The 25,737-nt window shown below is 42.6% G+C and overlaps 1 protein-coding gene and 1 long non-coding RNA gene across 3 annotated transcripts in view; one reads left to right on the top strand and one right to left on the bottom strand.

Moving 5' to 3' along the window:
• Positions 1-21,760, bottom strand: part of LOC130290286 (uncharacterized) — an 86,873-nt gene extending 65,113 nt beyond the window's left edge. The window contains exon 1 of the long non-coding RNA XR_008847554.1: positions 21,675-21,760. This is a non-coding gene — a long non-coding RNA (uncharacterized LOC130290286). The remainder of the gene's footprint in view (positions 1-21,674) is intronic.
• Positions 1-25,737, top strand: part of LOC130290282 (leucine-rich repeat and fibronectin type III domain-containing protein 1-like) — a 216,280-nt gene that overhangs the window by 119,519 nt on the left and 71,024 nt on the right. The window contains exon 2 of one of the 2 annotated variants that reach the window (XM_056537693.1): positions 14,514-14,595. The gene's annotated coding sequence lies outside the window, so the exon portion shown is untranslated. Of the gene's footprint in view, positions 1-14,513; positions 14,603-25,737 lie in introns of both variants that reach the window. The other variant, XM_056537692.1, reaches the window with a different exon arrangement.

Genomic DNA, 25,737 nt, shown 5'->3' with positions numbered 1-25,737 from the left:
ATTATCTGCTATACTTTGGAACAGAGCAGGCATATTCATTTAAAGGGGTTATCCAGGAAAAAAAAAATGTTTTAAATATCAACAAAGTTAAACAGATTTTTAAATTACTTCTATTAAAAAATCTTAATCCTTTCAGTACTTATGAGCTTCTGAAGTTAAGGTTGTTGTTTTCTGTCTAAGTGCTCTCTGATGACACCTGTCTCGGGAACCGCCCAGTTTAGAAGCAAATCCCCATAGCAAACCTCTTCTAAACTGGGCTGTCCCCGAGACACGTGTCATCAGAGAACACTTAGACAGAAAAGAACAACTCAACTTCAGAAGCTCATAAGTACTGAAAGGATTAAGATTTTTTAATAGAAGTAATTTACAAATCTGTTTAATTTTCTGGAGCCAGTTGATATATATGTATATATGAACAGGTTTTTTTTCCCTGGAATACCCCTTTAAATACTGTGGAACCTTAAAAGGGTACTCCGGTGGAAAAAAAAAGAAATAAATCAACTGGAGCCAGAAAGTTAAACAGATTTGTAAACGACTTCTATTAAAAAAATCTTTACCCTTCCAGTACTTATTAGCAGCTGTATGCTACAGAGAAAATTATTTTATTTTTAAATTAATTTTTTATCTTGTCCACAGTGCTCTCTGCTTACACCTGATGCCCGTATCAGGAACTGACCAGAGCAGGAGAAAATCCTCATTGCAAACCTATGCTGCTCTGGACAGTTCCTGACATGGACAGAGGTGTCAGCAGAGAGCACTGTGGACAAGACAAAAAAGAAATTCAAAAAGAAAATAATTTCCTCTGTAGCATATAGCTGCTTAAAAGTACTGGAAGGGTAAAGATTTTTTTAATAGAAATCATTTACAAATCTGTTTAACTTTCTGGCACCAGTTGATTTAAAAAAAAAAAATTTCCACCGGTGTACCCCTTTAATTATTGTAAAAATTGTAATTTCCTGTTGCAGGAGCAGTAATTGTAAGGCCTCGTTCACACGGTGGAAAATTTGCGTAATGTCCATGGACAGACATTTAGAATGTTCCGCTGGCGCTAGAACTGCTCGGAAATGTGCAGTCTCTATAGACGGCTGAGAATTCCCCAGTGGATTCTGCCAAAAGAACGTGAGGTGGCCCAGTACCGGAGGTGTTACCCTGTACCCTTGCTGTCCTGTCAGGCAGCCTCCCTTCAAGGGATACTCCGGTGAAAACCTTTTTTTCTTTTAAATCAACTGGTAGCAGAAAGTTAAACATATTTGTAAATTACTTCTATTAAAAAATCTTAATCCTTCCAGTACTTATTAGCTGCTGAATGCTACAGAGGAAATTCCTTTCTTTTTGGAACACTGATGACATCACGAGCACAGTGCTCTCTGCTGACATCTCTGTCCATTTTAGCAACCATGCATAAAGGGCAGCATGGTGGCTCAGTGGTTAGCACTGCTGCCTTGCAGGTCTCTCTGCTGATTGCAGTGCTGGGGACTAGGGTTCAAATCCCACTAAGGGCAACAATAAATAAAGCATTATTATAATACCATCAACAGAGAGAACTGTGATCATGATGTCATCAGAGAGCATTCCAAAAAGAAAAGTATTTCCTCTGTAGTATTCAGCAGCTAATAAGTACAGGAAGGATTAAGATTTTTTAATAGAAGTAATTTACAAATATGTTTAACTTTCTGCCACCAGTTGATTTAAAAGAAAAAGGTTTTCACCCGAGTACCCCTTTAATATATGGGACTGTTAGTAGCGGTACAAGAGCACTTTTACACACTATTGGGGGTATTTATCAATTTTGCCTGTTGACAGTTTCTTTTTACCCTTTTTTTTTTTCACTTTGGTTTTCGTGGACATGCACCAAATTTATCATTTGGTGCAAGTTGTTAGTAATTTTGGCGCAAATGTTGAAATCAGCCGTTCACAGCGCCTTTTACACAGAACTTACCGCCACAGAGGACGCGTATTTTACCCCTTGTGCAGCCATTTCGGAGTCCCCCCTGCAGTATATCAGCAAGCGACAGGAGTTATTTTCTTTTGTGGGGTTTATAGTCACCATGTGAAATGGATTTTAGTATGGTAATGGTAGTTTATTATTTTTTTTTTTTTTACTTTAGCGCAGTGGTCTTCAACCTGTGGACCTGCTGGGAGTTGTAGTTTTGCAACATCTGGAGGTCCGCAGGTTGGAGACCACTGCTTTAGTGCTTTACCTTTCCTGAACCTGTGTGGCCATGTCTAATGCTGGCTCAACGGAGGGTGAAGGTTCCTCAGAGACAACTATGTCGCAGGATAGTATTGAGCAGCCTTGGAGGCGTCGCTGCTTTCACAGAATTTTTTTTTTTAATATATTTTGACGCCTTTACATTTTCTCACATTACTAAGTGTGTTTTCCATGTGCAAAATTTCTTGGCGGGGATTTGCGCCAAAGAAAAAAAAACGGGACTTGCGCCAAAATTGCGCCAAAGATCGATTGGCGCAAATTATGAATTAAGTTAAAATCACACACAGGACCGTGTGATTTTGAGAAAGTTGTAAAAAAGACAGTGGAGAAGATGCGCCAAACTTTGGCGCAAAAAGACACTGCGCCAAAGTATTGCGCCAAAGTTACGTGAAAAAAAAACACATGAATCCATTTTGATAAATACCCCCCCATGTGGCTTCTGGGTTACTTTCGGACTCTATACTGGGAAAAAAAATGGTGACAGGTTATCTTTTTAAGCTTTCTTTTGTAGTTTTAGCCATTAATTTATGTCTGTGAGGGTTGGGAGCTCCCAAATCTCTTTTGCGTGCGGAAAATAATGACGCTCCATATATAATTTATCTGTCATTAGATGAAGAAAGAGAAATGACTGTGACATTTTTCAACTCATCTCCAGAAAAAAGAATAATAATAATATTTTCCAATTGGGAACAAATGGTCGGGTAACAAGATTATCTCAATGGACTGTCCATCATACGGAAATCCAGGCTTGGCTGTCAGAGCTAGCGCAAAGCTTTCGGACGTCTGTGCACATCCCCCACCCAAACCCAAGTCTCATATCATTTCTCTTTAGGATCGCGTCTATAATTACTTTCTGATAAACAGTATGACCTTGGTGGCCAACTACAATGAATTATTAGTAGCATTGATACATAGGGGATTATGGTTTGGTTTGCAAACATGTCTGACAGGTACATGGTGGAAAAGACATAGATTTCCCTGTATCACTTAAAGGGGTACTCCGGTGAAAACCTTTTTTCTTTTAAATCAACTGGTGGCAGAAAGTTAAACATATTTGTAAATTACTTCTATTAAAAAATCTTAATTCTTCCAGTACTTATTAGCTGCTGAATGCTCCAGAGGAAATTCCTTTCTTTTTGGAACAATGATGACATCACGAGCACAGTGCTCTCTGCTGACATCTCTGTCCATTTTAGCAACATGCACAGCAGATGTATGCTAAGGGCAGCATTGAAGCTCAGTGGTTAGCACTGCTGCCTTGCAGTGCTGGGGACTTGGGTCCAAATCCCACTAAGGACAACAATAAATAAAGCATTATTATTATTATAACATCAGCAGAGAGCACTGTGGTCGTGATGTCATCAGAGAGCATTCCAAAAAGAAAAGAATTTCCTCTGTAGTATTCAGCTAAGGATTAAGATTTTTTTATAGAAGTAATTTACAAATATGTTTAACTTTCTGCCACCAGTTGATTTAAAAGAAAAAAGGTTTTCACCGGAGTACCCCTTTAATCATATGTGATGGAAATCCCCATAATGACACCTAAGGGCAAGAAGAGATAATTAGTGTTGAGCGGCATAGGCCATATTCGAATATATGGACGAATATTCGTCATATATTCGCGAATATTCGCATTTTCGTAATATCCTCTTTTTATTTTCGCATAAGCGAAAATTTGCGAATGCGAAAATTAACATATGCGAAAATTAGCATATACAAAATTAGTATAAGCGAAAATTCACATATGCGAAAATTAGCATATGCAAATTGTCGCATATGCGAAAATTCGCACGCACAGTAGTATTAGAGCCTTCTTTATACCACACAAGCTGGAAGCAGAGAGGGATGATCACTGTGATGTGTACTGTGAAAAAAAAAAAAAAAAAAAAACGAATATTCGTCATTACGAATATATAGTGCTATATTCGCGAATATTCGCGAATATGCGATATTCACGAATAAAATTCGCATTGCGAATATTCGTGAGCAACACTAGAGATAATTGAAGAATAGTCCGATAAACCGAAGACATCCATAAACCTGTAATGATTGTGCCCTTTGATAAGGATTATGTAAAAAAAAAAAAAAAAAAAACTGAATTCTCCAATTTTGAAACACCCACAGAAGCAGCAGTAGTATGGAAGACATTATAGAGTAGTACTGAGCAGTGGAAGCTTCAAGCAGCGAATCTGTGTCTCTGTCTGTCTCTTTGCCTATTTCTGCAGTTCCCATAACCTCACTCACCCTTTTTCTTAGGTATGGACAGCATAAAACCCTCAGTGAGCTAATCCATAAACTTTAGCTATTTTGCTGAATGAATGGGAGGAGGGTGAGGGAGGAGTTTGATAGGTGGTAAAAAGAAAAGGTTTTTCTTTAGTTTATCTTACTGTGTATTTCTTTTTTGTATTCTATACTAGGCCTTGCTCGGTCTTTTTACCTAAACCTCTTGGGAGAAGAATACCAACTTAATCCAACTACGTTTCATTGTAGGCATTTTCACACCTCAAAATAATCAATCAATTATTAACTAATCAATAACTAAATGAATGCCATTTCAGGAAACGCAGCAGCTAAGTGACATCTACTGTTTCTCTTCATGTCTCCAATATGGCTGCTTCACCAGACATATATACTCTTTAGGCACTTAGCTTTTCTAGTCCTTAGGAGAGAATATATGTCTGGTGAAACATATTGGAGCTCTTCCGGAGACTAGGAAAGCTGGGTGGCACACATACTGCATGCAACCTTGCTTTACCAGTCTCCTGAAGTCTCAGCAGTGTTAGGTTGCTTGTCCTACCTGCACTTCTCACTGCAGCAGGGCAGCCATGTCCTCTTTCTGCCTCACACTAATGCATCCCCCCCTCCCCTTCACTCTTCTCTGAGCCCTCAAGAAATCCCCTTGGCTGTCCCCTCTCCCTGCCCCCATACTAAAAATTCTATGCAAAGTTCACAGACACTTGTCCAGCTCACCAAAACCCCTCCAATGTGCACGGATCGGTGTCCAGCCAACACCCAATAGTAGAACAAAGAAGCAGTAGATCCAGCAATCTTCTTAGCAGTTTTATTGTAACAGCACTCGGATAAAATCTGCCAATTCATCAAACGCGTTTCGAGCGCATGCGCTCGAAACGCGTTTGATGTATTGGCTGATTTTATCCGAGTGCTGTGTTACAATAAAGCTGCTAAGAAGAGTGCTGGATCTACTGCTTCTTTGTTCTAAAAATTCTATGCACCTGCCTTCTGGACAGTTAAATCTTACTTTACAATAGCATTGGTACACTGGAAGGATGTTTAAAACTCCTGGCCAATCTCCGTAGCCCAAGAGAAAAGTGATCAGGAAATGTGCCGGAAGTCCCATAGACTTGCATGGGACTTCGGTATATCTCCTGATAGTGTTACTCTTGTGCTGCGGGTATTAACGTTTTCTTGTGTGTTTGAGTGTTGTGTAGTTTTCTTTGTGGGTTTAAATTCCGTAGAAAGAAAACTTCCACGGTATTTACTAAGGTTTCCCTACATTTTTCTATTTTCACACATGCTCTGATCTGTTGGGTTTTCCTCAGCTCAAATTCACCACATTTTCTGTGGAAACCTTAGTCAATGTGCTAGGTTTTTGTAAAAATGTCTGCCACGCCCCTTTTTCTGCGGCCATGGCCCCTTTTCCCAGTGGCCACGCCCCTTTTTTTAAAGGGTTTTCTCAGTAAAATGGAGAGCTAGTCTGCGCACAACCCAACAGGACATGTCGGGTTTACAATAGTAAATCAGGGCCATACTGTGTATATATATATATATATATATATATATATATATATATATATATATACACACACACACACTGGCCCTGATTTACTAAGAGTGTCGGGTTATTTTCAGAGTTTTTTTTTTTTTCCCAGACTACTTTTTCTCACATGTATTTATCAATTTCCGCACATGTCGGGAAAATTCTGTCGCACTATATTAAATTCTCTTGCATGGGGAAAAAAGTGTCGCACAGGAAAAATTAAGTGTAAAGCAAATAAATAAAGCAAAGTAACTCTGCACCAGGACGTAACTTTACATTAATGGTCGTTAATGGGTTAACAAACAAAAAGTAAAAAAAATGTAAAAATAATTAAAGCCAAGATTTTTTTTTTTAAAAGAGAGAAAAACAAAAAAAAAAAAAACTAATAAAAAAAAAAAAAATTTAATATAAAAAGCTACTAAGGGGACAGAGTAACAGACTCCCACTTTTTAACAGATTCCCCACACCTCAACGCAGTCGGGTAGAGATGAGCGAACTTACTGTAAATTTGATTCGTCACAAACTTCTCGGCTCGGCAGTTGATGACTTATCCTGCATAAATTAGTTCAGCTTTCCGGTGCTCCGGAGGGCTGGAAAAGGTGGATACAGTCCTAGGAAAGAGTCTCCTAGGACTGTATCCACCTTTTCCAGCCCACGGGAGCACCGGAAAGCTGAACTAATTTACGCAGGAAAAGTCAGCAACCGCCGAGCCGAGAAGTTCATGACGAATCGAATTTACTGTAAGTTCGCTCATCTCTACAGTTGGGTTTTCAAGTTCAGTAATTCACAATTTTTCTGGTGGGTTTTTAAATACAACTGTCGGGTTTTCAGGAAAATGTCGGGAACACGCCCCCTAATTATGCAAACCACGCCCCTTTAGTCAGGTTAAAAAAAAAATATACTCGGAATAATTGGAAAACCGTCGGGTTTTTACTAGTAAAATGTGTCGCACAAAGTGTCGCAGAAGACGTGCAACACAAATTGTGTCGCATAACATTAAAATAAGAGTCGGGATCATGTTAGTAAGTCAGGGATATTGAGTTCTCCATATATAGATTTTTTTTGGGATGAATTTTCACAAGAATTTTATATACCGTATTTTTCGCCGTATAAGACGCACTTTTTCTTCCCCAAAACTGGGGGGAAAAAGTCGGTGCGTCTTATACGGCGAATACACCCCTATCGCGGCGGTCCCTGCGGCCATCAACGGCCGGGACCCGCGTCTAATACAGGACATCACCGATCGCGGTGATGCCCTGTATTAACCCTTCAGACACGGCGATCAAAGCTGACCGTCGCGTCTGAAGGGAAAGTGACACTAACCCGGCTGTTCAGGCGGGCTGTTCGGGACCGCCGCGATTTCACCGTGGCGGTCCCGAACAGCCCGACTGAATAGCCGGGTTAGTGCTTACAGGACACCGGGAGGGACCTTACCTGCCTCCTCGGTGTCTTCTCCGTTCAGGGATCCCCTGTATGGCCGGCGCTCTCCTTCCTCGTCATCACGTGCGTCGGCGTGCGTAACGACGTGATGGCGGCGACGGAGAGCGAGGATACCCAGCCGGCAGCAGAGACGTTCCGGAGCGACGGGGACACGGCGACAGCGATGGAGCGACATCCAGGGCAGCGGTGACGGGTCCGGAGCGGCGGGGACACGTGAGTATTACCTCCTATCCAGTGGTCTTCAATCTGCGGACCTCCAGATGTTGCAAAACTACAACTCCCAGCATGCCCGGACAGCCAACGGCTGTCCGGGCATGCTGGGAGTTGTAGTTTTGCAACATCTGGAGGTCCGCAGGTTGAAGACCACTATTGGGTTCAAAATCTTAATTTTTTTAGATTTTGCACCTATAAATAGGGTGCGTCTTATACGCCGGTGCGTCCTATAGGGCGAAAAATACGGTATATGTTTATTACAAATTTTTTATTGTTTGTTTGTTTTTGTTTTACTTTCTGTATTTTATATATTGTATGCAAAGCTGAAACAACAATCCTTCCCACTCTTACTTAACAATTGTGTCAATCTGCTGAGCCGGATTTAGAACACATTTTGTAACACCATTCATTTTAGCAGACATATGTGATACATTATTCATGGCAGAAGTGATGAGTAATGATTTCCCGAGAACCAAAAAAACGGAGCTATATTAAATTAATTTTGTATATAAATCATCCCTACTGCCATAGTACTCAAGGTTACAACATAAAATAACAACACGTAGGTGCAGCATTGTGTCTGGTCACTTGTGTAGTCATAGGGTAACAGCAAGAAATGTTTCAAGATCATAAGGAATTAAAGGGGTACTCCGGTGGAAAACATTATTATTGTTTTATTATTATTATTTTTAATCAACTGGTGCCAGAAAGTCAAACAGATTTGTAAATGACTTCTATTCAAAAAAAAAAAAAAAATCTTTACCCTTCCAGTACTTTTTAGCAGCTGTATGCTACAGAGGAAATTCTTTTCTTTTTGAATTTCTTTTTTGTCTTGTCCACAGTGCTCTCTGCTGACACCTCTGTCCGTGTCAGGAACTGTCCAGAGCAGGCTGGCTATAATTCACAGCTATCGGATTGCTTTGGGGCTGTACTCATTGCATATATTGCTCTGGTTTTATGGCCAGCTGGAACCTGCAGATGCCACATCAATTACCGTATTTATCGGGGTATACCACGCACCGGCCTATAACACGCACCCTCGTTTGACCAAGGATATTTGGGTAAAAAAAGCTTTATACCCAAATATCCTTGGTAAAATGAGGGTGCGTGTGTGTGCATGTGTATACCCCGATACACTGTTTCTGACCCCACAGAAGCCCCCAGGAAAGGCAGGGGGAGAGAGCCCCTCACTGCCCGCTTCTCTCCCCCTGCCTGTCCTGGGGCCTAGAGCCCTGCTGCTGGCCCTTCTCTCCCCCTGGCTATCGGCGCCGCTGCCCGTTCTCTCCCCCTGACTATCGGTGCCGGCGCCCCATTGCCGGCGCCGATAACCAGGGGGAGAGAAGCGGCGCCGGCAATGGGGCAGCAGCGCCGACAGCCAGGGGGAGAGAAGGGGCAGTGCCCCTTTGCCTCCCCCCATCCCCGGTTGTATAATTACCTGTTGCCTGGGTCAGGTCCGCGCTGCTTCAGACCTCTGGTGTGCGTCCCATGCATCGTTGCTATGCACTGCACGGCGCGGCGCATGACGTCATAGAAACGACGCAGGGGATGCACAACGGAGGCCTGAAGCAGCGAGGACCCGACCCCGGCAACAGGTAATTATACAACCGGGGATGGGGGAGGCAACGGGGCAGCGGCGCCGGCAATGGGTGCCACTGCCCCTTCTCTTCCCCTGTCTCTCGGCGCCGCTGCCCTGCTGCCGGCACCGATAGTCAGGGGGAGAGAATGGGCAACGGCACCGATAGCCAGCGGGAGAGAAGGGCCAGTGCAGGGCTCTAGACCCCAGGACAGGCAGGGGCAGAGAAGCGGGCAGCGATGGCCCCTGCAAAGCCGCTGCAGTTCGTTGATTTAAAGCGCCCGCTATAAATCATTGAACTGCAGCAGCTTATCGGCGTATAACACGCAGGTAGACTTTAGGCTAAAAATTTTTGCCTAAAAAGTGCGTGTTATACGCCGATAAATACGGTACTATGAGCTTACGACATCCACTGTAGTGTGAGGGAATACAGAGCTATGTGCATGTGGATAACTATATGGATCATTCCTACATTTGCAGCGATAATGCATTTATTTTGCCTTTATATTTTCCATGCATTTTGAATAGTTTCCATGAATACCTTATAGTAATGTACATGAGCAATGGAAACTTTAGCTTGATTCTGTTGGGTCAACAAGGCATATCTACAAAGCCTCCTAGAAATGTCCAGTAATAGAATTTTCCAGGGGCTTCAACCCTTTTTGGGGTCATTGGGGGGTATTTATCAAAGGATTTATGTGTTTTTTTTCACCTAACTTTGGCGCAATACTTTGGTGCAGTGTCTTTTTGCACCAAAGTTTGGCGCATCTTCTCCACTGTCAACTTTTTTACAACTTTCTCAAAATCACACGGTCCTGTGTGTGATTTTAACTTTAGTCAGTAATTCATCATTTGCGCCAATCGATCTTTGGCGCAAATCCCGTTTTTTTTGGTGCAAATCCCCGCCAAATAAATTTTGCACATGGAAAACACACTTTCAAATACGCAGCAGTAAAGTTTTTTTTTTCTGCCTTCCTCTGGATCAACACGGTAAGGTTATAGATTCAACGTGATATGCTCTTTACTTTTTCTACCTTATCAACTATGTAACTATATCAAAAGAAAAACAGGTCTTGTACTGCATATTATAGATATACATTAAAGGGGTACTCCGGTGGAAAAAACTATTTCTTAAATCAACTGGTGCCAGAAAGTTAAACAGATTTGTAAATGACTTCTATAAAAAATCTTTACCCTTCCGGTACTTTTTAGCAGGAAATTTGTTTCTTTTTGAATTTCTCTTTTGTCTTGTGCACAGTGCTCTCTGCTGACACCTCTGTCCGTGTCAGGAACTGTCCAGAGCAGCATAGGTTTGCTATGGGGATTTTCTCCTGCTCTGGACAGTTCCTGATACGGGCATCAGGTGTCAGCAGAGAGCACTGTGGACAAGACAAAAAAGAAATTCAAAAAGAAAAGAATTTCCTCTGTAGCATACAGCTGCTAAAAAGTACTGGAAGGATTAAGATTTTTTTAATAGAAGTCATTTACAAATCTGTTTAACTTTTTGGCACCAGTTGATTTTTAAAAAAAAATGTTTTTCACCGGAGTACCCCTTTTAAAGACCTTGAGTGCCAGTTTTTCATATTATCTATTGTTCTTCTACTTTTCCACCTATAGGTGTTTTCCTGGCCGTCCCTTTATCTGTTTTTGCAAACTATGCACCTATGTCCATGTGGTGTATTAGAGTATATGGACACTGGTTGACAAGATTAGATAACTACTTTATACTTATTGGTTTTAAGCTTCTCTTGGGGAATCTGTTGTGCTACTTCATCTTTTCTAAGCCGTAGTTCTTTTGCAGACTGCAGCAGGTTTTCTTCTAGGATTTCTCTATAAGTTAAACAATAAATATTTTATTGCTTTTATTATTGCCTGACAACTCAGAATGTAATTGAGTGGGCTTAAAGGGGTACTCCGCCCCTAATATCTTATCCCCTATCCAAAGGATTGGAGATAAGATGTCTGATCGCAATGGACTGGACCCCCAGGATCTCTGATGCAGCACCCCAGACATCCGATGCACGGAGCAAACAGATGACTGGCGAAAAGGAGCGGAGGCTCGTGACGTCACGGCCATGTCCCCTCAATGCAAGTCTATGGGAGGGGGCGTGACGGCAGTCACACCCCCTCACATAAACTTGCATTGAGGGGGCGTGGTCGTGACATCAAGAGCAAGGCGTGGCTGTGGCGCACCCAACACTCTAAAGGAAGGGAGATCGCGGGGGTCCCAAGCAGCGGGACCACCGCGATCAGACATCTTATCCCCTATCCTCTGTCACAGTACAGGTAAGGAACGACTGAGGCGTTTCACACTCACAGGTGCTTAATTGTAGTCTACGATTAAGCACCTGTGAGTGCGAAACACGTCAGACGTTCCTTACCTGCAAGGAATGCCCGGTCAGCCGAAGGGATTCTGGGAGTTGTAGTTTTGCAACAGCTGGAGGCACCCAGGTTGGGAAACACTGGTCTATCAATTAGGCCATCAATTCTAAATAAAGGGGTACTCCGGTGAAAAACTTTAATTTTTTATTTTTTTTTATCAACTGGTGCCAGAAAGTTAAACAGATTTGTAAATTACGTCTATTAAAAAATCTTAATCCTTCCAGTACTTATTAGCTGCTGAATACTACAGAAGAAATTATTTTCTTTTTGGAACACAGTGCTTTCTGCTGACATCACAAGCACAGTGCTCTCTTCTGACATCTCTGTCCATTTTAAGAACTGTCCAGAGTAGGAGAAAATCCCCATAGCAAACATATGCTGCTCTGGACAGTTCCTAAAATGGACAGAGATGTCAGCAGAGAGCCCTATGGTCATGATGTCAGCAGAGAGCTCTATGTTCCAAAAAGAAAATAATTTTCTATGTAGTATTCAGCAGCTAATAAGTACTGGAAGGATTAAGATTATTATAATTATTATTATTTATTTATTTTTTTAAAGAAGTAATTTACAAATCTGTTTAACTCCCTGGCACCAGTTGATTTAAAAAAAAAAAAATTAAAAAAAAAGTTTTCCACTAGAGTAACCCTTTAACTGGTTAAATCCTTTAAGAAAACTTGAAGCGACGATGACCGAAAAACATCAGTCACGTGATGTTGTAGAAAAGAGCTGAGGATGTTATGATTTCTGGCTGAAGTAGATAAAATCTGATCTTTTTCCACCAAAATTGATTTTCCCAGATCCCCTTGGATAAAGGTGGAGGAGACATTGAACGCCGGCCGAGCTGAATATTGCATGAGGTTCATTTTTATAACAGATAATGCAGATGGTGCACAAAGGCAGAGCCCAATGATGTCCGGGCTGCATTTACATTCACACAATGTACACATACAGGAGGCGAGACCTTGTCAGTTTGTGATCATTTTAACTATAATTTAATATCTTTTTGTTGGGAAACAGTTTGCAAACCCAACTCGATGTGGCAGCATACATATTCCCCCATACAAATGATATTCAAGCCATTCTGCATCCATCTCTAATAATAGGGCATTCATAGTGGAGCACATTATAGCTGTGTACTTACCTCTTCATCTGTTGCATCCTCATCTGCTTTGACATATTTCTAGCTTGACTGATGACTGAAGGGACACGTTCCCCTCACTTTACCCCAACTTCACACCTGTGACCCCCTACCTCCAAATTCCTTTTTTCCCCAAAAAAATACAAGGTCACAAGTGTGGTAAAAATTGGTCCGCTCGGTCTGTTTGTGGTGACACGGGGGTGCAAGGAATTCTTATCACTTTGTGACGCCAGGGCACCGTTAGCCTATACACGGTCCGAGGTGGAGACAGGTTCTCCTGGGTCAGACACGGAGGAGGGTAAGAAACATACCGACATCGGGTTACAGATAACTTTTTTACTGAGCAGGTGCAGATGGTACAACACACAGTATGGAGCAGAGGAGAAGGGATGCAGTGTAACCCTTGGGAGCCCTATTGCCTTGCTGGGACTTATGGTGCTTTTCAACCAGTTGATTGATATAGCTTTTAGATTTGAGATTAGAAGATTTCCCACGCTGACTAAGGTTCTGACAAGGTGGCCAAAATCAGCTCCTCCATTTTTCACTCTTTTCCAATAAGCTTGCAGAACCCACAACTTCCAAGGTCCCTTTTCCTGCCAAAAACCAATAAAAGCAAACAACAACCCAAAGGAGGGTGAATGGCACTTTCTTTCTGAACTTCCCGCTGACTGATAATGCCTCCCCCTCCCCTTGCCTTATATAACCCCAATCTACTCCCCTCAGCCTAACCCCTGACCTGCTCTGCCTGCCAAACTCTTAAATAGCCCCTCTCATTAAAACTATTTTTTGCTATTGCACTCATTATGGTAAATAAAAATCTTTCTAATATACTTGGTTAAAAAAAATGTAGTTTTCTATGTTTTATTTGTGTTTAAAAAAGCTGCCACTAGGTGTCTCCCTACTTGTCCAGAGCACATTACCCCCCCCCCATCTTTTGCGCAGACTTTGGACTCCTGCTGGCCTGGCAGAAGTCCAAAATTTGGAAATGCAGTCTGGAGTACAGAGGGGGGGGGGGGGGGTGCAGCCTTATCCAATCAGAGCTCCTCTCTGCCATTTGCTGTTGGTTGCAGAGTGAGGGAGGAAGTTCTCCCCTGTATGGCTTCAGATGATGTCACGCCTGCTGGGGAACGCCCCTTCCCAGTCTGTGAATCTGACTGATACTGAGCAGAAAATACAGAGCAATATCAAGGTAGAGAACAAAAATATAATAATAAAAATAAAGGCAGGGGGTGGTTTATCATGATGGGGGCAGTGAACTGGGAGGATTGTACAATTTATCAAGTTAATGAGAGGTACTCTTTAAAGCCCCAGTAATCTCTCAAATACCTCACCTGCCTTGACCCCCTGGAAGTTGTAGTTTTGCAACAGCTGCAGGCACCCTGGTTGGGAAACGGCACTTAGAAGCTAACTTGAATATAGGAACTTTAGGAGTACATCGGGGGATGATGCATGGTGTCTGTAGATCACTTAATAATCTGTATTTAAATCTATTTCTTTAAACCTGAAAAGGGTATTGATCTTTTGCGCCGGGAATCTTTGCCACTCGTCTCGCGCCTGTACGATTTAAGACTTAATCATGGAAACTGTCAGGTGTATACAGTAAAATGTTGATTTTATTACCAACTTTGTTAGCACAGTATAAAGTCGTCTTTTATAACAATGGAATGCAGATCTTAAAGGTTTATTAGATGTATTTGTTCTCATTGTTAGATGACCGGATTGATTTACGCGCGGGCCGTCTCTTTACGACTCTCATAAATGTCTCTTTGATTTCCAGATCCAACTAAACTCCCTTGTTGCGATGTATACATGACAGCGACTCCGGCTTGTTGACTCCAAAATGTAACACCCCTGCACTGGTAAGAGGTAGGTGGATTCCTTTAATGTGATGGCTCTAATTCATTAGAATAATTTCACAAATATATATGAGACATAGCAGAGCTGGATTTGTTAATCAAGTGTTTTTTATTGGCACTGGGAGAACTTTTTAAAGGGGTACTCCGGTGGAAAACACACCGGAGATCAGTGTTTCCCAACCTAGGTGCCTCCAGCTGTTGCAAAACTACAACTCCCAGCATGCCCGGACAGCCTTCGGCTGTCCGGACATGCTGGGAGTTGTAGTTTTGCAACAGCTGGAGGCACCCTGGTTGGGAAATACGGGTTATAGATGGATGCATATAAGACTGCAGAATCAGACTACACTTTGCTCGTAGTCTGTCACTAGAGATGAGCGAACTTATAGTAAATTCGATTCATCACGAACTTCTCGGCTCGGCAGTTTATGACTTATCCTGCGTAAATTAGTTCAGCTTTCAGGTGCTCCGGTGGGCTGGAAAAGGTGGATACAGTCCTAGGAAAGAGTCTCCTAGGACTGTATCCACCTTTTCCAGCCCACCGGAGCACCTGAAAGCTGAACTAATTTATGCAGGATAAGACATCAACTGCCGAGCCGAGAAGTTTGTGACGAATCGAATTTACTGTAAGTTCGCTCATCTCTATCTGTCACCATGGAGACACATAGGTCTTTATAGGAGTCTAAACAATACATTTTCAATTAAGATTATATGAAAAGTTGTTTCATTTTATTTATTTTTTTCAATGCCCCTGAAACAAGAAAAGGGTAGGAAGGTGGACATAACTGGGCCGTCATACCGTACGAAAAGGATATTCAGAGTACTTGATGCATGTGTATTAAAGGGGTACTCCGGTAGAAAACATTTTTTTTTTTTTTTTTTTTTTAAATCAACTGGAGCCAGAAAGTTAAACAGATTTGTAAATGACTTCTATTAAAAAAATCTTTATCCTTCCAGTACTTTTTAGCAGCTGTATGCTACAGAGGAAATTCTTTTCTTTTTTAATTTCTCTTTTTTGTCTTGTCCACAGTGCTCTCTGCTGACACCTCTGTCCGTGTCAGGAACTGTCCAGAGCTGGAGAAAATCCTCATAGCAAACCTATGCTGCTCTGGACAGTTCCTGACACGGACAGAGGTGTCAGCAGAGAGCACTGTGGACAAGACAAAAAAGAGAAATTCAAAAAGAAAAGAATTTCCTCTGTAGCATACAGCTGCTAATAATTACTGGAAGGATAAAGATTGTTTAATAGAAGTCATTTACAAATCTGTTTAACTTTCTGGCACCAGTTCATTAAAAAAAAAAAAAAAAAAAAAAAAAAAAGGTTTCCACCAGAGTACCCCTTTAAAGGAGTTCTCCAGTGCAAAAACGTATCCCCTATACAAGTAATCATTTAGATTGTGGGGGGTCCAACCCCTTGGACCCCCGTGATCTTCTGCAGGGCACCATGGCAGTCTCCAGGAAGCAGGGATGTGTGCAGACATTTTGGGGGGAACCTAAAAGAAAGGGCACTTCTCATAAATTTTTTTGTAAATGCCCACATAATGATTCCAGACTATGCAGGGTGATTTTAGGAGGAACAGCAAAAAGGCAGGGGCTCAAGCCCCCTTTGTAGTCAACCTGTGCACACCCCTGCCAGGAAGGGAGCGTGTCGACCCCTGCACGAAGTGGCAGCCAACATTCCCTCTCCATGTATCTCTATAGAAGAGACAGAGATATGCTGTATCTCCGGCTGTCCCACAGAGATACATGGAGGGGGCTCGTCGGCCACCTCCAGTGGTATTTTTGTTATCATCCAAGTGCATAAAAAGTGCAAATATGTTACACAAAAAAGTGCACAAAGAAGTTCCTCAGTTTTAAAGAAGAGACTCAGTTTTAAAGAAGAGCAGTGTATGGGAAACATCATAGCAGCTAGTCTAATTATTTGAAATAGATCATCTCAAAAGATTAGCTCACTTAAAGGAGTACTCCGCCCCTAGACATCTTATCCCCTATCCAAAGGATAGGGGATAAGATGTTTGATTGTGGGGGTCCTGCCGCTGGGACCCCCACGATCTCCCTGCAGCACCCGACATTTGTTTTGAACATCGGTTGTTGCGCCAGAGGCTTGTGATGTCACGGCCATGCCCCTCATGATGTCACGGCGATGCCCCCCTTAATGCAAGTCTATGAGGGGGGCATGGTAGCCCCTACACCGAATCCCATAGACTTGCACTGAGTGGGCGTGGCGTGACATCTCAAGCCTCCGGCGCCGCAACGCCAGTCATCCAGCATGTAGCGAAGCAGAGATCTTGTGGGTCCCAGCAATTAGACATCTTATCCCCTATGCTTTGGATAGGTTTATAAGATGTCTAGGGGCAGAGTACCCTTTAAAGGAGAACCAAAAGTGCTCCCAGCATCCACCTAAGCATCAAATGTTTTTGCAATGGGTTTGGAATAAACTGATTTGCTCATCTCTACCTGTTATCCTTTTTCCAATCCAGTTGTAAGTGGGTAAAGCCTATTTCCATTTGCAGCACAAGTCATCTTCTTGAATGCTCTACTAGGCCATCTCGAGCTGATAGAATTGGGTCAGCAGATTGAGACTCCCCTTTGTTCATCAGCGACAAGAAACGCAGCAACCACACTGTTCAGCTCCAGAGGATTTTCACTGGGTGCTGCGTAATAAGTGCGCACATGGCGGGTCCTTAATGATAACAATTGATCGGCTGTCTCCTGTGGACCCACAATTTGTCCACCCCTTTCAATAAGTAATCTTGTGTATGCTCCCAGCACATACTGTACATGCCTCTCAGAAGCAATGTGGGGACTTTAGTAAGAATGGTAATGATTTATTCTTTAAAGACTATAGAAATATCAGTGGAAAAATAAGACTTTACATATATTCAGGTCCCTGGATGTTGCCATCGCAACGTAGATAAAACCTACATTGTAGGCAACATGCAGAGAGCTTGAAAATGTAGAATGCAGAATGAAGTTTGTACAAAAAGTTATATTTTATTAAATTACTATTTTATTTATAAGACCTCATATCAGTCTTATATACCGGACGACTGAGCTGTGATAAAAAGATTGTAAGACGAAAATTCTGGGGTGTGTGGCTTATGAGAGGGGTTGTGGATTGCAAGCCGGACCGGCACATTCACCTGGAGATGCAGAGCTTGTGGAGTAAAATGGGGCTGAGCTGTGATGTGGTTGTATGGGCCGAAAATGGTGTTTTCAACCTTGAGCCACTACAAAAAGGGCCAGAAATAGAAGGGGCTTGGCTGGCGGGAGGGGGTATGGATTGTAGGAGCGACATGGCTGCAGGAGGGGCGTGGCTTGCAAGCTGGACTGGCACACTCACCAGGAGATGCAGAGTGGAGTTTGTGAAATAAGATATCAGAAGGCTCATAGACTTGTATGGGACTTTAGACAAAAACCCGACCCTTACAAATGGGGGTGCATTAGGATTAGTCTAACTATGCCATATTTTTAGATGACATATAGATAATGTTTACCAAAATATCTCCAGCCATTTGGAAATGATGCTGGAACATACATACATACATACATACACTCATTGAGTTTTCTTTATTTAGATTAGGCTTCATACTGTACACACGGAGTCCCTATGGTAAAGAGCCAGAGTTTCTCCTCCTGCCCCTACAATGGATCCCTAATACATGCTGCAGCTCCCAAATACTAATACATACTAAGGGTAGGGTCTCACATAGCGCATTCCAGCGTATTTGACGCTGTGGATGCGCTACTGACCGTCCCACTACAAGCAGACACACATGCACCTGCGAGTCGCGCGCGGTTTACTCACAGACATCACGATCGCTCCCCCTACTCCCTGAGCTAAACTGAGAGTGGACGCGATGTCAGTGAGTACACTGCACATGTGTGCGTGACTCGCAAATGTGGCTGTGTGGCTGCTCCTACCAGCAGATTGCTTCTACAAGCAGACAAAGCAGGTCACATGGGCAGAGCAGGGGCTCACTCTAGGGATGGTCAGTGGTGCATCTGCAGCGTCAAAAACACTGCTGGTGCGCTACGTGTGACCCTACCCTAAACATGACTGTGTGTATGAGGCCCCACAAAAAGTTTGTGTGTTAAAGAGAGGGATCTCTATACCAACTCTTTAACCCCTTAAGGACCAGGCCCACTTTGGCCTTAAATGGGCACTGTCAGATACAAAAACATTTGATATGTTGTAAAGCAAGCAAAGCCAATGGGTTTTGCAATTGCTTTCATTAGAAATTTTTTTAGTATTTCATACTGAAAAAGCCAGTCAAACAACTGCCCCCCCCCCCTGCCTGCTTGGACACATACTAGTCCTGCTGTGTCCATGCGTCATCACCTATGTCATGGACACACTTCCTTGATTGACAGCTGTGAGTGCAGGGCTCATAGCTAGAGGAAAAAACCCCTCCCACTGTCAGCTTGTGTCCCGCTACTGTCAGTGAGGACAAGCTGGGAGTTGTAGTTTTGCTAATGCTAGGGGAGATGTGAGTAGACAGCATACTGAGGGAGGGGGCGGAGACCTGCACAGTGAGGCCACGCCCCCTCCATTTGAGAGGAATTCAGACTAGTGAGCTAAATAAAAAATGTAATTAAAAATAAAGGTGCTAGACACATAAAAATTTGATGTACATGGTCAGGATTAATACTGATGTATTAAAAAAAATGCTTTTTTGTTGGAGCTGACGGGTACGCTTTAAGGACCAGGCCAATTTTATTTTAGCATTTTTGTTTTTTCCTCCTCCCCTTCTAAAAATCATAACTCTCTTATATTTCCATCCACATACCCATATAAGGGCTTGTTTTTTGCGTCACCAATTTTACTTTGTGGTAATATCACTTATTTTACCAAAAAATGTACGGCGCAACCAAAAAAATATTATTTATGTGGGAAAATTGAAAAGAAAAGTGCAATTTAGCAAATTTGGGAAGGTTTTGTTTTCACTCTGTTCACTTTAAGGTAAAAATTACATGTTTTATTTATTCTGTGGGTCAATACGATTAAAATGATACCCATGTTATATGCTTTTCTATAATTGCACCTCTTTAAAATCTCAAACAATTTGAACAAAATGTGTATGTTTGATAGGTTTGCTTAGGTTTTACTTTTTATGAATTTTTTGGGGAATAAAATGTGTCAAAAATTCAGCAATTTTTGAATTTTTTTTTACTTTTTTAAGTTTATGCCATTCACCATATACGGGGATAACTAACAATATATTTTGATAGTTCAGACTTTTACGCATGCGGCGATACCAAATATGTTTACTTATTTATTTATTTGTTTTCACTTTTTTGGGGGGTAAAATGGGAAAAAAGGGGATGATTTACATTTTTATTGGGGGAGGGGATTTTTCTAATTTTTGAACTTTTTTAATTTTTTTTTTTACACTATAATAGTCATCATTTGATTGCTAATACTGTTCAGTGCTATGCTATTCAGTGTTATCTGCTATCTTCTGCTCTGGTCTGCTCGATCTCAGACCAGAGCAGAAGACCCCTGGAGACGGCCGGAGGGCCTTCTCTTTGTCACTATTCACTAGACAAACTCATTGGCCCTCATTTACTTAGAAAATCGGGTTGTAAGTCTATCTTGCTTTCTTACCCGACTGCTTTTTTCCCCTGGTATTTATTATTATGTCGCATCCTGTTTGTCGCACGTGGGTTTTGTTGGTTTTGGTTTCCAACTCCTCTGAGTTGTCGGGAAAAAATCCACAACAATTCAACAAATTCGGGTTGGAAACCTTTATAAATACCTGGGAAAGCTCAGAAATGTCGGGTTACACCCCCTTTTTTGGGTTTGGGAGAATCCACATCGGGTCCGTCGGGAAAAAATGTTGCATCGTGTCGCACACTGGCGCACGATGTCTGCGACATGTCGCAGACAAAGATGTGCCAAAAAAACCCGACAAAAGAAGTCGGGTTTAGAATAGTAAATGAGGGCCATTGAGCTATTTCTCTCTTAACAGGGGCTGAGGTTTAATCAAGCTCTCCCCTCTCTAGTAGAAGCCCTATCTAGTGTATGTGTTCACATGTATGTGCTAAGGTTAACTCATGCTAGAAGGTCTCCTATTGAAATCACATTGTAAAGGTCTTACCTCAAGGGGTAAGCAGTATGCTTCTCCAACAAATCACAGATGTCTGCCTCTAAAGTCTTAACATGGAGGAAACAGTTTTTCAAAAGCTGGCTATACATTTGAGATAGCTATCTATCTCAATCCCTACACACATGCACATTTTGAATTAGGAGAGGGGAGAAAGTAAATAGGATTGGGCATGTTCCCATTGTGGGGATCCCCCATACACAATAGCTGGTTCGCCAATCCCAACAATAATGGCTAGCTTTAGAGCAAGAGGCTATGGTTATGCAGTTGCTTCATCCAACATTTTGTTATAAACTTTTGTTATAAACTTTTATCATAAACTTTTCTAAACTAACTCAGGTTATGTTCCCTAACTACTCCTAACACCCTTCCCACCCTTAAAAAAATGTCAGAGCTTTAAAAAGCTTTAAATATCTTACCATTCTTCTTGCTCACATAGTGCAATCTCCCAGCAGGGGAAAGTGGGCGTTTCCCAGCAGGCATGACATCACTGAAGCCTGCTGAGGGGCCACTTCTGCCCTCACATTGTTGCAGTGCTGTGATGAATAGAAGTCCTCAGGCTCTGTGCATGTTTCAGTGAGGCTCTATGCATGTTTCAGTAAAGCTTCAGTGAGGCTCTTTGGATGTTTCCAAGAGGCTCTTTGCAGCTTTCAGTGAGGCTCTATGCAGCTGTCAATCAAGCTTAGTGCAGAGAAACACTTCCTGAGTTTGGACTCCTGCCAGGCCGGGAGGAGCAGAATAGAAGGCATTAGACATTAGGAGGATTTGCCTTGCATGTCTAAGCCCTCATTCTCATTAGAAACCAATGGAAAAACTTCAACAAGCAAGAGGACCAGAAATATGCCTCTTGTATAAAGACTGCATCTGGTAAAATATGGGTAAAGCCAAGCTCTTCATAAAGTCTGTCTGTCTATCCACAACATAATAGAAAAGGAAATAACAATTAACATAGCAAGTGAATAAATGTAGACTCACTACCCTCCAGTGAGGTCACAAATGGAGGATGCCACTAGGTTGCTCTAGGTGATCCCATCGGTCTTAGGTAGGAGAGAAAAAATAGATCTAAAAAGAAGGCAAAAAAACAGGAGAGTTGCCATTATTAACTACAGTAACACTACCAAGAACAGCAGGATGTGGTAATAGATAATAGTGGTTGATATAAGTTCTTTATTTGATGGAGGTAAACTCAAAGGTTAACCAACCAATTTGGGGAATATGCAAAATATGATCCTGCTGAATGAAAGCAAATGCATACCCCCATAAGGCTGATACAAGATGAGTGTTGGGTTGGGTGGCATTTACTCACACAGAAACAAAACAGTAGACATCATTTTTGGTTTGTTCTACATAGAATGGTAAAAATATATAATAAGGTAACCACCTATGAGGGTCAAACTGCAGCACTCAAAAGGAGGTACCCTACAGTGAGTGCATAAAATTTAATGTATGAGGTGCACCTGATGGGTACCAACAGATATGCACAGAAGCACAGGTTTGTCCAGCTCACCTCAAGCTTTTTGATTTCTTTCTTGGCATGGACAGCTTTGCAAAAGACAAGGATGTCCAGCCAGGTATGAAAATCATACCTCAAAGTAGCTTTATTTTTTGATGCTTTTAAAATCACATATTTTGCACTGACAGAACAGATGCAGAATGTTCTCTGCTGCTTTGTTACAATAATAATAATAAAAGACTATGCACTTTGCATAAGCAGCCATTTTAGAGATAGCAGGTGTTAGGTGAAGATCTCTGCGAGGGACAGTGAGCAGTGAACAACACAGAAAGGAGCAGAAGCCACATATATAATAATTGTTCTGCATCTATTGTTATTATTGGACGTTAAATGGGCACGGTCAGATCTAAAAACTTTTTATATGTTGTTACTGATGAAAAATAAAGACATTTCGTAATATGGTTGTTTAAATTTTTTTAATATTTAATAAAGAAAATGGGACACTAACCAGTCCTGCAGCAGCATCAGCTTGTCTAGGAGTCATGGACAAGAGATGACTCATAGACAAGGCTGCATGAGCAGACACTCCAATCATCTCCCACCGCCACAAGGGAGGGACACGCCCCCTCTCACCACGCACCAATCACCTCCCACCGCCACAAGGGAGAAACACCCCCCCTTCCGCTAAGAGTATTTCTAACACTGGATTTTTATAATAAATATAGGTGATAGAGGCAGAAAAATATATGGTAAATGATCAGGATTAGGTACTAAGTAACATGTTAATTCAAAGACTTGAAGCCCTGCATAGAGAGTTTTGTGTCACTTTTGTTCACTTTCTAGGATGCCAATCCTGTTGCTATGTCCCAAAATGTGAATTATTTTTCACAGCTTGTAAGAAGACATTGCTTCTTCTTTTTCCAGTCACAAAATCTGTTGCTACCTCCAAAAATTGGTCATTTTTGGACCACTTGGAAAAAGCCATTACTTCTTCTGATACCTCTGTGTGCATATAAACACTGGCAGGCATCTGCCTCCAAAATGGAATCTTTTTGGACATTAATTTTAAAAGGCATAAAAAATCCCCTAATGCACTGTTTTCATTCAACCGGTTAGGTACCATCCATTTATCTATCGCAATAAATGTTGCCGTAACTTTGAAATGAACTTTGCCTTAACCCCTTAGGGACTCAGCCTATTTTCACCTCAAATTTTATTTTTTGCTTTTTCGTTTTCTCCTTCTTCCCTTCTAAAAATGATATTGCTTTAAATTTTGCTCCTACAGACCCATATAAAGGCTTGTTTTTTGCATCACAAATTTTATTTTATAATATAACCTGTGGTGAAAAATAAACGCCATTTTGTAACTGTTGGGGGCTCCCGTTTCTACGCAGTGCACTTTTCGGTAAAAATGACATCTTTATTCTGTAGGACCATACGGTTACAAGGATACCCAATTTATATAGGTTTTATTTTATTTTAATACTTAAAAAAATATAACCTACATGCACCAAAATTAGTATGTTTAAAATTGCCATCTTCTGACCCCTATAACTTTTTAATTTTTCCGTGTACGGGGTGGTATGAGGGCTCATTTTTTGTGCCGTCATCTGCAGTTTTCATTGCTACCATTTTTATTTTGATGGGACTTTTTGATCGCTTTTTATTTATATTTTTATGGTATATGAAGTGACCAAAAATGCACAATTTTGAACTTTAGTATTTTTTTTACATGTATGCCATCGACCGTGTGGGTTAGCTAATCTTATATTTTAATAGTTTGGACATTTGCGCATGCGGCGGTACCATATATGACTATTTGTATTGTTTATTACATTATTATATTTTAAAAATGGAGAAAGGGGGGTGATTTAACCATTTATAAGGGGTTAATGAACTTTTATAAAAAAAAATTACACTTTTTTTTGCCCATAGGGGGCCAAAAAATGCAATCTTCTGATTACATACACTGTTCAATGCTATGCCTGTTACGCCGAGCGCTCCGGGTCCCCGCTCCTCCCCGGAGCGCTCGCTACACTCTCGCTCCCGCAGCGCCCCGGTCAGATCCACTGACCGGGTGCGCTGCGATACGCCTCCAGCCGGGATGCGATTCGCGATGCGGGTGGCGCCCGCTCGCGATGCGCACCCCGGCTCCCGTACCTGACTCGCTCTCCGTCGGTCCTGTCCCGGCGCGCGCGGCCCCGCTCCCTAGGGCGCGCGCGCGCCGGGTCTCTGCGATTTAAAGGGCCACTGCGCCGCTGATTGGCGCAGTGGTTCTAATCAGTGTGTTCACCTGTGCACTCCCTATGTATACCTCACTTCCCCTGCACTCCCTCGCCGGATCTTGTTGCCATTGTGCCAGTGAAAGCGTTCCCTTGTGTGTTCCTAGCCTGTGTTCCAGACCTCCTGCCGTTGCCCCTGACTACGATCCTTGCTGCCTGCCCCGACCTTCTGCTACGTCCGACCTTGCTTCTGTCTACTCCCTTGTACCGCGCCTATCTTCAGCAGTCAGAGAGGTTGAGCCGTTGCTAGTGGATACGACCTGGTCACTACCGCCGCAGCAAGTCCATCCCGCTTTGCGGCGGGCTCTGGTGAACACCAGTAGTGACTTAGAACCGGTCCACTAGCACGGTCCACGCCAATCCCTCTCTGGCACAGAGGATCCACCTCCTGCCAGCCGGCATCGTGACAGTAGATCCGGCCATGGATCCCGCTGAAGTTCCTCTGCCAGTTGTCGCCGACCTCACCACGGTGGTCGCCCAGCAGTCACAACAGATAGCGCAACAAGGCCACCAGCTGTCTCAACTGACCGTGATGCTACAGCAGCTACTACCTCAGCTTCAGCAATCATCTCCTCCGCCAGCTCCTGCACCTCCTCCGCAGCGAGTGGCCGCCTCAGGCCTACGACTATCCTTGCCGGATAAATTTGATGGGGACTCTAAGTTTTGCCGTGGCTTTCTTTCACAATGTTCCCTGCACTTGGAGATGATGTCGGACCAGTTTCCTACTGAAAGGTCTAAGGTGGCTTTCGTAGTCAGCCTTCTGTCTGGAAAAGCTCTGTCATGGGCCACACCGCTCTGGGACCGCAATGACCCCGTCACTGCCTCTGTACACTCCTTCTTCTCGGAAATTCGAAGTGTCTTTGAGGAACCTGCCCGAGCCTCTTCTGCTGAGACTGCCCTGCTGAACCTGGTCCAGGGTAATTCTTCCGTTGGCGAGTACGCCGTGCAATTCCGTACTCTTGCTTCAGAACTTTCCTGGAATAATGAGGCCCTCTGCGCGACCTTTAAAAAAGGCCTATCCAGCAACATTAAAGATGTGCTGGCCGCACGAGAAATTCCTGCTAACCTACATGAACTCATTCATCTAGCCACTCGCATTGACATGCGTTTTTCCGAAAGGCGTCAGGAGCCCCGCCAGGATATGGACTTTGTTCGCACAAGGCGTTTTTTCTCCCCGGCTCCTCTCTCCTCTGGTCCTCTGCAATCCGTTCCTGTGCCTCCCGCCGTGAAGGCTATGCAAGTTGACCGGTCTCGCCTGACACCTCAAGAGAGGACACGACGCCGCATGGAGAATCTCTGCCTGTAC

This window comes from Hyla sarda, chromosome 9 (genome assembly GCF_029499605.1).
Source record: "Hyla sarda isolate aHylSar1 chromosome 9, aHylSar1.hap1, whole genome shotgun sequence".
In the NCBI taxonomy this organism is placed as follows: Eukaryota; Metazoa; Chordata; class Amphibia; order Anura; family Hylidae; genus Hyla; species Hyla sarda.
Note: the sequence above shows the minus strand (reverse complement) of the source record. Positions and strands in the feature narration are given on the sequence as shown.